At 38.8% G+C, this 12329-nt stretch overlaps 1 protein-coding gene across 1 annotated transcript in view; it reads left to right on the forward strand.

Moving 5' to 3' along the window:
• LOC133649230 (netrin receptor UNC5A-like) overlaps window positions 1-12329 on the forward strand; it is a 244605-nt gene that overhangs the window by 161851 nt on the left and 70425 nt on the right. The gene's annotated exons all lie outside the window — the stretch shown is intronic.

Consider the following 12329-nt stretch of genomic DNA (forward strand, 5'->3'; position numbering starts at 1 on the left):
AAGCCACTTATTCCATTCTTCTGCAGATAAGGACTGGATCAACATAGAAAAAAATATGTTAATGAATTTGGACATTGATGTGGGGAGCTTATATTATATTAAAAATATACCTAATGAATTGAGGCAGAGCCCAATAGAAGCCACCTTTAACATTCTAAAACTTTGCCAGAAAATACTAGGAATCAACCCAATGACATCTTTAAATCAACCGCTTTGGTACAATCCTAATATTATCATTAATAAGAATGTGGTTAAATGGACAACATGGAAAGACAGAGGTATTACTAAACCTCATCATATTATTAATAAAAACTCTTTTAAACTGTTCAATGATTTAGTTGATCAATATAATGTACCCAGAAATCATTTTTTACATTTTAGCTCTTTAAAACATGCTGTAAATACATGCATATCCTCTGAAAGTATGTCCTTAAATAGCCATGATCTGGAAGATGCACTTTTTAATCAAGATACAATTAATTAAACTATTTTATGGAATAATAAATGAACACCACACTAGAAATGCAAATGATGCATGTGTTCGGAAATGGATGATGAACTTAAACATTTTAGATGAAAGAGACATATCATGGAATGATATTTGGAAAAATGCCAATAAGCCCTTTAGAAGCATTAAAGATAAGCTGACTCAATTTAAGATATTGAATAGATTGTATTTTATATTTTCTCAGCTGTTTAAAATTGGTGTAGTAGATAGCAAGTTATGTATGAAGTGTCGGGCAGCTGAGGAAACTCCTGTTCATTTATTGTGGGAATGTCAGAGAATAAAAGAGTTATGGTTGAAAACAACAAAAGAAACAATCACATTCCTTAATATAAACATCCCATTGACACCGCAAACTTGTATTCTTGGGGATCTACTTCAATTTAGTAACGTGTCATCAAAGAGTAAAAATGCTTTTCTTTCAAATTGCATAATAACAAAAAGGGTAAAATTTAAAAAATGGATAGCTGTTGATAGTCCAACTCATACTGACTGGTACACACAAGCTATGGAGATGATATCAGTAGAACAAACTGCATTTAGTTTAGATAATAATGAGTCATATATTGGAATATGGGATCCATTATTGAAATTTGTTTCAACTATTGAATGAACCAAAATATGACTTATTATATCTTTGTGGAAAATATTGGACGCAGTGTGTTGTCAAGCTTATGAGATGTGATGCAAGTGTACGCCACTGTGACACTATTGTTCATTTCTAATTTTTTAAATTATTTTTTATTAATGTTTTTAATGATCATATCAATGAGTGATTTTTAATCACTGCTATTTTGAAATTGTTACTAATATTGATGCTGTTGTCGATAATGTTCATTTTTGTTTCACTACATTTGGATTGTTCTGTGTCATGTTTGTTTGTCCTCAATTGCTCTGTTTGTTGTTGTTCTTAGTGTTGCTGGGGCGGGTTTGGTTTTGGAATAGGATTGCATTGTTGTGGTATTGTTGTGTATTGTTTTGTTGATTGATTAATAAATTCTTTTTTAAAAAAAAAGTGTGTTTTTAAGGACAAAAGTATATGAGAGGATAGGAGAGCAGAACACCTAAGGCTGAAATGTTAACAAAATTGCTCAAAATGTCATATTTGTGTTAGATAGCAGGCTATTCACTGGTTCATAGATGATGATGATGATGAACATATAAGTGGTGCCATTAGGGCTGAAAATACTGTTTTGATAGTTGACTACTCATTGACTATCTTAAGTGGCTCTCACTTAGAAATAGGCTTTTTAAATTAAGCTTGAGATATTTTTGGCAAATAAACTTCATTCAGAAATATCAATTGAAACTTTAAATGCGGTGCTCATTAGGCTGTTACAAACAAAAAACTATTAAACGTGTGTCAATTTAAAAGCAAGGACAAAGAAAGTTCTGATAAGAATAAAGTATTTTTAGTAATGTGAACAGAGGACGGTCAAAAAAGCAGCAATAAAAATAAGCGACGGCGCAACACCAAAGCTATCTCGTTTCATTATAAAGAAAATAACATTTTGTGACGATGATGTGTTCAGAAAGATGCACAAGGCAAAGTTTAGCTGCCGTACTTTGGCTAAAATGATAGTTAAATCCATTTGTTACACACCTCCGTTGTTAGATAAAGAATGCCAACTATCTTACTGAGGACATTCTCTGTATCCTCTCAGATGTCTGACATGCCTTTTCCTTAAATGCACGTAAAATACTGTACGTAGTGCAATGGAAAACAAGGTCCACTTTGCAAATTGAGCAAGTTATTTGTGTTTTGATGTGTTTTAGGATTGAAACGTTCCCATTAGGGTTGCCAACTTTCTAACTAGAAAATAGGAACCGGTGCACAGTGCCATGGTGGTGTTGACATTATGTAGGAATACAGTGTAAGCCTATACTGATACTCTGGTTCAGATGGAAATACATTTTTAATCCTTACTGTGGCATTGTGTAATGGATAAACCTCAAAGAAAACACAATTTGGCTCTTTACTGGGGCTGTAAAACATGTCAGTGAGCCTCAACGCAAAGAAGGGTGCTCAGACATGTCCTATTTTTCATTCTATTTTAAGTTGCATCTTTATGAATATTTTGTTGATATTTTTTTATTGTTTCTGTAATGTAAACTGTTCTGGTGTTGAACATTTTTCCAGTAAAATGTTTTCACCTGCAATTTATCCGAAGCCTGTGTAAATTGTGTGATTTCATTGTCAAAGCATTATGGAATTAAATAATGTTTACAGTGAAAACATAGGCAGAATAAGTCAATATATTTACAAACAGTATTTCAGAATAATTTAGGTACGTTTAAAATACTCTAATCCAATCTATCTGCTGCAAGCGATCGTTTCAAAGATAGAAAAAGTAATCGGTGGTTGACTTCTAAAAAGTAAATACAAAACCAGTGAAGTTGGCATGTTGTGTACATCGTAAATAAAAACAGGATAGACTGCTTTGCTAATCCTTTTCAACTTATATTCAATTGAATAGACTGCAAAGACACGATATTTAATGTTCAAACTGAGAAACCTATTTTTTTTGTGTGCAAATAATCATTAACTTAGAATTTAATGCCAGCAACACATTGCAAAAAAAAGTTGGCACAGGGGCATTTTTACCACTGTGTTACATGGCCTTTCCTTTTAACAACACTCACTAAACATTTGGGAACTGAGGAGACCAATCTTTTAAGCTTTTCCGGCGGAATTCTTTCCCATTCTTGCTTATTTTGTTCAACAGTCCGGGGGTCTCCGTTGTGGTATTTTAGGCTTCATATTGCGCCACACATTTTTAATGGGAGACAGGTCTGGACTACAGGCAGGCCAGTCTAGTACCTGCACTCTTTTACTACGAAGCCACGCTGTTGTAACGTGCAGAATGTGGCTTGGCATTGTCTTGCTGAAATAAGCAGGGGCGTCCAAGAAAAAGACGTTGCTTGAATGGCAACATATGTTGCTCCAAAACCTGTATGTACCTTATAGCATTAATGGTGCCTTCACAGATGTGTAAGTTACCCATGTCATGAGCACTAATACACCCCCAGATGCTGGCTTTTGAACTTTGCGTCTATAGCAGTCCGGATGGTTCTTTTCCTCTTTGGTCCGGAGGACACGACGTCCACAGTTTCCAAAAACAATTTGAAATGTGGACTCGTCAGACCACAGAACACTTTTCCACTTTGCATCAGTCCATCTTAGATGAGCTCAGGCCCAGCGAAGCCAGCGACATTTCTGGGTGTTGTTGATTAATGGCTTTTGCTTTGCATAGTAGAGTTTTAACTTGCACTTACAGATGTAGCGACCAACTGTAGTTCCTGGCAGTGGTTTTCTGAAGTGTTCCTGAGCCCATGTGGTGATATCCTTTGCCCTCTGGTGTCTTTTTTTGATGCAGTACAGCCTGAGGCATCGAAGGTCACGGGCATCGCCGCCTGTGTGCAGTGATTTCTTCAGATTCTCTGAACCTTTTGATGATATTACAGACTTTAGATGGTGAAATCACTAAATTCCTTGCAATAGCTCGTTGAGAAATGTTGTTCCTAAACTGTTTGACAATTTGCTCACGCATTTGTTCACAAAGTGGTGACCCTCGCCCCACCCTTGTTTGTGAATGACTGAGCATTTCATGGAAGCTGCTTTTATACCCAATCATGGCACCCACCTGTTCCCAATTAGCCTGTTCACCTGTGGGATGTTCCAAATAAGTGTTTGATGAGCATTCCTCAACTTTATCAGTTGTTTTGCCACTTGTGCCAGCTTTTTTGAAACATGTTGCAGGCATCAAACTCCAAATGAGCTAATATTTGCAAAAAATAACAAAGTTTTCCAATTCGAACGTTAAGTATATTGTCTTTGCAGTCTAATCAATTGAATATAGGTTGAAAAGGATTTGCAAATCACTGTATCCTGTTTTTATTTACGATTTACACAACGTGCCAACTTCACTGGTTTTGGGGTTTTGTAATATAACGAGCCAACGGCACTTTGAGAGGAACGACACCGAACACCTGTGTTCTGACAAGATGGGCATCACGCCTTAATGGGTTTGGAGGCGTACCGAGTCGACTAGGTGGGCGCGATAACCAGGAGAAAGCACAAACTACCTACCACGCAGACATAAAAGTTGCTTGCCCATCACCCCGTTGACTCGCGCATGTTCATTTCCATTCGGAAAAAACATGAGTGATGACGTCACCAAATATTATTAGAGATGTCCGATAATGGCTTTTTTGCCGATATCCGATATTCCGATATTGTCCAACTCTTAATTACCGATACCGATATTAACCGATACTGATATATACAGTCGTGGAATCAACACATTTATATGCCTAATTGTGTTGTGATGCCCCGCTGGATGCATTAAACAATGTAACAAGGTTTTCCAAAATAAATCAACTCAAGTTATGGAACAAAAATGCCAACATGGCACTGCCATATTTATTATTGAAGTCACAAAGTGCATTCTTATTTTTAACATGCCTTAAAACAGTAGCTTGGAATTTGGGACATGCTCCCCTTTAGAGAGCATGAGAAGGTTGAGGTGGGCGGGGTTGAGGTGGGGGCGGGGTGGGGGGGGGGGTGTAAATTGTAGCGTCCCGGAAGAGTTAGTGCTGCAAGGGGTTCTGGGTATTTGTTCTGTTGTGTTTATGTTGTGTTACGGTGCGGATGTTCTCCCGAAATATGTTTGTCATTCTTGTTTGGTGTGGGTTCACAGTGTGGCGCATATTTGTAACAGTGTTAAAGTTGTTTATACAGACACCCTCAGTGTGACCTGTATGGCTGTTGACCAAGTATGCATTGCATTCACTTGTGTGTGTGAAAAGCCGTAGATATTATGTGATTGGGCCGGCACGCAAACGCAGTGCCTTTAAGGTGTATTGGCGCTCTGTACTTCTCCCTACGTCCGCGTACACAGCGGCGTTTTAAAAAGTCATTCATTTTACTTTCTTAAACCGATACCGATGATTTTGAAACCGATAATTTCCGATAGTACGTTTTTAAGCATTTATCGGCATTATCGAACATCTCTAAATATTATCAACAAATATTTTGTCAATTTAACAATGTTGACTATTACTGGCTTCTGTAATGCCCTGGGCCGGGATGCCTACCGGATCGTTTTCCTCTGAGTTGCCATGATATCAAAAATACACTCAGTATTTCTTCCTTGTTCTTCCGCTCCCGCCTTAAAACTTTTACAGAAGGTTGTATTTTTTCCTCTTCTCAAACAAATTGTATCTGCCCTGCGGTTTACTGTGTGGCTGCTGTGAAAAAGGCTCTAAATGATGGAACGATTTTGATAGTTTTGCACAGTATTTTAATGGCAGTTTGATAGATACGGCATCATAATAAATAAAGCTATTCAGCGGTGTCAGCGCTCCCTGTCTTACTATTCAAATATGACTCAGTCAGGACTAATCTTCAGCATTTGCTGCATGTGTCTACTGGTGAAGGTTGGGATGTGGCTTTATAGTAGTAGTTTGTTATGCTCCTTTTCTGCTGGGATGACATGGAGCGTGAAATGCAACTTGCAAGGATGCACGTAGACAAGGATTAGCATGTGCCGCAACTGTTCAACTTGCTAAGAGGCAGACACGCTTTTGATGATAAAAAGGCTTGCGTTTATATAATGTCTTGCTATATTTAAGTTCCTCTCAGGCTGGATTTATAATGAACGTTGTATTGCCCCGTTCCGATTTCGTGCCTCTATCAGATTTCTTTAAACTGTGTATTTACCGTATCTTTCGGAGTATAAGTCGCTCCTGAGTATAAGTCGCACCGGCCGAAAATGCATAATAAAGAAGGAAAAGAACATATATAAGTCGCACTGGAGTATAAGTCGCATTTTTTAGGGAAATTTATTTGATAAAACCCAACACCAAGATAGACATTTGAAAGGCAATTTAAAATAAATAAAGAATAGTGAACAACATGCTGAATAATTGTACGTTATATGACGCATAAATAACCAACTGAGAACGTGCCTGGTATGTTAACGTAACATATTATGGTAAGAGTCATTCAAATAACTATAACATATACAACATGCTATACGTTTACCAAACAATCTGTCACTCCTAATCGCTAAATCCCATGAAATCTTATACGTCTAGTCTCTTACGCGAATGAGCTAAATAATATTATTTGATATTTTACGGTAATGTGTTAATAATTTCACACTTAAGTCGCTCCTGAGTATAAGTCGCACCCCCGGCCAAACTATGAAATAAACTGAGATTTATAGCCCGAAAAATACGGTACATGGATTTTAAAGCGACTCTTAAGCAATATGCAGTATGTAAAAAATCTTAATAGTCAATTTAACCATGTTGTGTAAGTCTTAACCTCAGTTTTACATTGTAGTTGCTTCATAGGCAAAGGCATGAAAAGCAACTTATGCTTTAGTTATTCAATGCATCACTTGTCAGAAGAATGATGTTGATTGTGCAAAATGAATGCTTATTTAATTTTTGAAGTCAGAGACTTAGAACCTGATCTATTAAAGCAGCAATTCTTAAACTTTGTACACCAAGTACCATCTCAGAAAACATTTGACTATCCAAGTACCAGCAGTGTTGTAGGCCAACATGATGCATCACAATTTCCAGTTTCTCTTTTCAACATGTTCAAAAAGGAGTAGGAAGAAACAAGAAGCGTATTTAATCTGACCTCGTTTCCATTTCATAGCAATTGCTAACGCTTTTGTTCACTTCCCGTTCTCAATTTTGTTCACAATTTAGTCCATAAATAATACAATTCTAAAAAAAATAAAAATAATCATAATTAGTCAATTGAATTAGATATAAGTTATTTTTATTGTAAGATTATCAATACATTCAAAAATATTTATCGTGATTCCTCTTCTTTGTACTTTGAACAGGTTTGAACTGTTTAACTGGATCAGATTAGTGCATTGTTTGATCTCTTTACTTAATCCATTGCATAATTCAATTCCACATAATGATATACTTAAAGTAATTGATTGTGTTAATCTAGTCTTCTAAATTAAATAAAAATTATTGTGTTCAGACAAAAACATTTTGTGTAAGAGAGGTTTCTTATAGGGGTGGGAATCTTTGGCCACCTCATGATTAGTTTACGATTCAAGAGCTACGATTCGATTGCAAATCGATTATTGATGCATCTTTAGGTTAGGTTGCTATCAGCATATTTCAGTCATCAACAAGTATATCATCTGAGAAATGGACATTGTAAAAGTGTAGGTCTCACTTGGTAGGAAATGTACAGCGAGCAGTGAACATAGTGAGCTCAGAAAGCATAAGAACAAGTATATACATTTGATTATTTACAATCCGGGGTGGTGGGCGGAGGGGGTTAGGCTAGGGTTGTAGCTGCCTGGAGGTGTTCTTTTAGTGCGGTTTTGAAGGAGGATAGAGATGCACTTTCTTTCTTCCTTCTTAAGGTATTCATGTGTGATTTCCACAAGCGTCTGTACAGACGGAAGGAGTGGTTACCTCCGGAGTTATGAAACCGCTTTATTATGAAGCGCGTTCTTTCTGACGTCACTTCCTGTGTGGGGCCTTTCTGGTGTCACTTCCTGTGTGGGCGCGGTCTTTCTGGCGTCACTTCCTCTCCGAACTCTGTTTGTAAACGATCAATGAGTCCATACAAAGCTAGGAGCCGGGGATTCAATAAATACACGGCGCACTTGCCCGTGTAAAAAAATGTCAGAGGAGGGGGACCTTGAACAATAGTTTAGTGTGGCTAAATATTCATTTAAGGGGTTATCCAGCTTAGTGTAGACATAGCCTGAGTTACGATTAGTGTATGAACGATCCAATATGATTCGATTTAGTGTATGAACGGTTCAATGAGATTCAATATGGTGTATGAACGATTCGACTCTATGGTTACAATTTATTGATGGATACATTCTTATTTATACCACAAAATAACAGAAGCATTCCTTCCGGTACATACGCTCTTCCTTATAAATAGTTCAAACCTTAGCACTAAGCGCTCAGGCTAGATCTGTCCAAGCTAATTCTATGAGCATGAACCGATAGACTACTGTGATGAGAGGCCGAAGGTCTTCTAGGAAAACTGATCAGTTAAATGCCATCAGTATACCAATACTCTGATGAATGAGAACACCCATAGGCACATTCATCTTCAAATATAGAAAAAAAAAACACATTCTATAAAAGTACATGCGCCCAGAATTTTCTCATTTTTAAAACGCAACATATAAATGATAAATGATAAATGGGTTATACTTGTATAGCGCTTTTCTACCTTCAAGGTACTCAAAGCGCTTTGACAGTATTTCCACATTCATCCATTCACACACACATTCACACACTGATGGCGGGAGCTGCCATGCAAGGCGCTAACCAGCAGCCATCAGGAGCAAGGGTGAAGTGTCTTGCCCAAGGACACAACGGACGTGACTAGGAAGGTAGAAGGTGGGGATTGAACCCCAGTAACCAGCAACACTCCGATTGCTGACCCGGCCACTCTACCAACTTCGATGTTAAAGGCCTACTGAAATGATTTTTTTAAATTTAAACGGGGATATCAGATCCATTCTATGTGTCATACTTGATCATTTCGCGATATTGCCATATTTTTGCTAAAAGGATTTAGTAGAGAACATCGACGATAAAGTTGCAACTTTTGGTCGCTGATAAAAAAAGCCTTGCCTGTACCGGAAGTAGCGTGACGTCACAGGTTGAAAGGCTCCTCACATTTCCCCATTGTTTTCAATGCAGCGAGAGCGATTCGTACCGAGAAAGCGAAGATTACCCCATTAATTTGAGCGAGGATGAAAGATTCGTGGATGAGGAACGTTAGATTGAAGGACTAGAGTGCAGTGCAGGACATATCTTTTTTCGCTCTGACCGTAACTTAGGTACAAGGGCTCATTGGATTCCACACTCTCTCCTTTTTCTATTGTGGATCACGGATTTGTATTTCAAACCACCTCGGATACTATATCCTCTTGAAAATGAGAGTCGAGAACGCGAAATGGACATTCACAGTGACTTTTATCTCCACTACAATACATCGGCGAAGCACTTTAGCTACGGAGCTAACGTGATAGCATCGTGCTTAACTGCATATAGAAACAAAAGAAATAAACCCCTGACTGGAAGGATAGACAGAAAATCAACAATACTATTAAACCATGGACCTGTAAATACACGGTTAATGCTTTCCAGCCTGGCGAAGCTTAACAATGCTGTTGCTAATGACGCCATTGAAGCTAACTTAGCAACCGGACCTCACAGAACTATGCTAAAAACATTAGCTATCCACCTACGCCAGCCAGCCCTCATCTGCTCATCAACACCCGTGCTCACCTGCGTTCCAGCGATCGACGGCTCGACGAAGGACTTCACCCGATCACAGATGCGGTCGGCGGCCTGGAGACGGAGGAAGTCAAGGTGAGGTCGGCGGCTAGCACGTCTGCTATCCATCTCAAAGTGTTGCTGTAGTCCGCCGCTAATACACCGATCCCACCTACAACTTTCTTCTTTGCAGTCTTCATTGTTCATTAAACAAATTGCAAAAGATTCACCAACACAGATGTCCAGAATACCGTGGAATTTTGAGATGAAAACAGAGCTTTTTGTATAGGATTCAATGTGTCCGCATACTTCCGTTTCAACGATTGACGTCACGCGCATACGTCATCATACATAAACGTTTTCAACCGGAAGTTTAGCGGGAAATTTAAAATTGCACTTTATAAGTTAACCCGGCCGTATTGGCATGTGTTGCAATGTTAAGATTTCATCATTGATATATAAACTATCAGACTGCGTGGTCGGTAGTAGTGGGTTTCAGTAGGCCTTTAAAGTCAAAAGGCAAACATATGTCGAATATATTTATTTTCCACGAGCCAAGTCAAGTCAGTGTTGTCCCAAACCCCTATGGGTTCTAGCCTATGGCTTGACTGGGGGGCGGGACTTCCGGGACAAGGATGGCAAGTGACGTGTGTTGTGGAGATAAAAGGTGAAAGGAAAGTTGCCGGAAAAAAGAAAGAAAGACACACACACAATATTTGTGATCCGTGCCAATATTACAGCAGATATCATGTCAGTTTGACGCTATATGCGCTAGTCCTCATGGGAAATGTGGTCGTCTTCTGGGAAAACACTACCGCTTTGATCCACCGGTGCTGCCAAAATTAACCAAAACTGAAAGTTCTTAGGTGGGGCTTTGGTGTTGAAACAGGAGTTTAGAACAACTATTAATTGATGTTCATTCATCTTCAATGACAAGTCAGATGCCAATCTGCAATGTTCATAGTGGACACACTTACAAAGGCAACAGGAGTACTTCATGGCTAAGGTTGGCCTTAGGGGAGCCAGGGATCAATCTTGAAAGTGCTTGATTGTCGTCTCTACCAGCTGAACTATGCCTTCCCCTTATTGGCAAATGGGAGCTGTCCATGCCTCCACATTTACCAATTAGGCCATTCAGTCTTTTAGCAGTAGATCTAATCACGTAGTCTTTGACTGTTGGCAAGTCTTGTAGCAGCCCTTTCTTTATTAATGGAAGACGTGCTGCTCCCCAGCCTGGTGGAAGTGGAGCAGTAATAAATGTGGTTCAATATATCATCCAAAGCACATTACAGGAGAGCTAGGGGTGATTATTCATGCCAGGAGGGGCAGAAACAGACCTTTCTGGGGTTCATGGGCTCAAACTTTGAAAAGGGCGTCTCCCTCATCTTTTTCAATAGTGTGACACAAATTTCTCTAACCCTGATGTTGCCACATTTGGTTATCTTGGATTTTAATGCCAATAAGTCCTATATTACTTACCTTTTTTCTCAATAAGGGATTGTTACCTGTAATTATCCGTAGTTATCATGTGTCTGTTTAGACCAGTGGTTCTTAACCTTGTTGGAGGTACCGAACCCCACCAGTTTCATATGCGCATTCACCGAACCCGAACCGTAATCATAAAATGATGTTATTATATTAAAGAAATACTAATAGATATATATTTTACAAACAGAAAGATACAGGAATGTACACAAAATCCCATGTTTACATCTCATTGTGCAACATGTGAATGTTTTAGTGGAAACTAAATGCGATATCTGAAAGGGGTACACATTATTTCCAAAGTAGGACCCCCCACCCAGACTTATAATACTAGTACACAGCTCATGAAAAACAATATGTTATAGTCATTGTAAGTGGGCCAAAACACTTATATTAGAAAATAATCTCATGGAAATGACTGTTGTCATTTGATTACAATAATAAAACCTTTAACTTGTTATTTAGTCAGGTTTGGGACAGGTGTGCTGCAGGTGTGACCACATGTGCTCCACCGAATGCTCAAGGAGTTTTTGCGTTTGCTCACACAAATGGAAAATTAGAAGGAACATCGTTTGGGGGTATCCATAATACGCCGATAGGGAGAAGTTTTTATTTACACGATGAGTCGGGCGTGTCTTGACCTCCGCGGCGGAGGCTCTGCCGAACCCCTGAGGCCGACTCACCAAACCCCTAGGGTTCGATCGAACCCAGGTTAAGAACCACTGGTTTAGACCTAGTCATTGAACAAGTTACCATTCACTCAAACCTGTGTAATAATTACGGATGTTTATTGTTGGGATTTTATCAATACATGAAGATGTGAAAAAATGCATTTTTATTAGCACAAAGTGAAGTGAATTATAATTATATAGCGTTTTTCTCGAGTGACTCAAAGCGCTTTACATAGTGAAACCCATGATCTAAGTTACATTTAAACCAGTGTGGGTGGCTCTGGGGGTAAGTGACTCGGATGTTGGAAGTGGGGATCGAACCTCAAGTTGCTGGCACGGCTGCTCTACCAGCCGAGCCACGCCGCCCCAAG

Source organism: Entelurus aequoreus, linkage group LG04 (assembly GCF_033978785.1).
Source record: "Entelurus aequoreus isolate RoL-2023_Sb linkage group LG04, RoL_Eaeq_v1.1, whole genome shotgun sequence".
NCBI classification, from domain to species: domain Eukaryota; kingdom Metazoa; phylum Chordata; class Actinopteri; order Syngnathiformes; family Syngnathidae; genus Entelurus; species Entelurus aequoreus.